The sequence below is a fragment of the Dermacentor variabilis genome, chromosome 2, assembly GCF_050947875.1.
Source record: "Dermacentor variabilis isolate Ectoservices chromosome 2, ASM5094787v1, whole genome shotgun sequence".
Classification (NCBI taxonomy): Eukaryota; Metazoa; Arthropoda; class Arachnida; order Ixodida; family Ixodidae; genus Dermacentor; species Dermacentor variabilis.
In genome coordinates, this window is record NC_134569.1 from 34,437,664 (window position 1) to 34,438,508 (window position 845).

At 41.7% G+C, this 845-nt stretch overlaps 1 pseudogene; it reads left to right on the plus strand.

Annotated features, from left to right (window-relative positions):
* Positions 1–390: 390 nt before the first annotated feature.
* On the plus strand, positions 391–547 carry LOC142573432 (U2 spliceosomal RNA; annotated as a pseudogene).
* The last annotated feature ends 298 nt before the right edge of the window (positions 548–845 follow it).

The following is an 845-nucleotide window of genomic DNA, read 5'->3' on the forward strand; positions in this document are numbered from 1 at the left end:
TCATTTACCGTAATTTTTACAAACATTCGCGTGGACGACGGGACGTTTCGATGGGACCGCCACCATGGGAGAGCGGAAGGAAAAAAATGATATATGCAAGCGCTTAGAAGGCCTACAAAGACAGGGCGGTGCGAACAACATTGTACATGATTTTTCCTTATATGTGTGGTTTGTATTTACATACGTATACGTTGGTCTACGTATATAGGCTTCGATATGTGTAAATACATGTGTGAATATACTTGATTATGTATACTATGTATGTGTATATATATGCGTGCTTGAACTTGAACTTTACTTGAACTAGTGTTAATTCGAATCTTGTACCCACCCCTTATGTAATACCCCTGCAATCGGGGGTCCTTAAGGAAAATAAACTGAACTGAACGTAGACCTGGCCGATGCCAGTCAAATTGTAGTATCTATTCTTATTAGCATAATATCTGATACGGGTTCTATTTAGACCCAAGATACTAAATTTATTTTTGCAAGTTGCTGGAGTGCTTGAAGCCTGCTTCACTTCTGCCGCAGCTCGGATCCACAGTTTTTGCACACGCAGAGGAAAAATGCACGAAGCCCAAGCCATAAACAGCTTCGCTGTAAAATTTAGGCAGTTCGACGCTCCTCCTACTCCCCTCACCGTGCACTATTGCCTGTGCTTTATTGTCGCCCCCAACTCACCCAGCGTCTTTCAGCCACGAAACTAGAGTCTAAATTGCCTCCTAACTTATTTCCTTTTTAAATGCAGAAGCATTTCTACGCTTACCCAACGAGGAAACCTGTCCGTCCATCCATCACGTAAGAAGAATGGCTATAAGCAAATTAATGTACAAAACAAAAGAAAT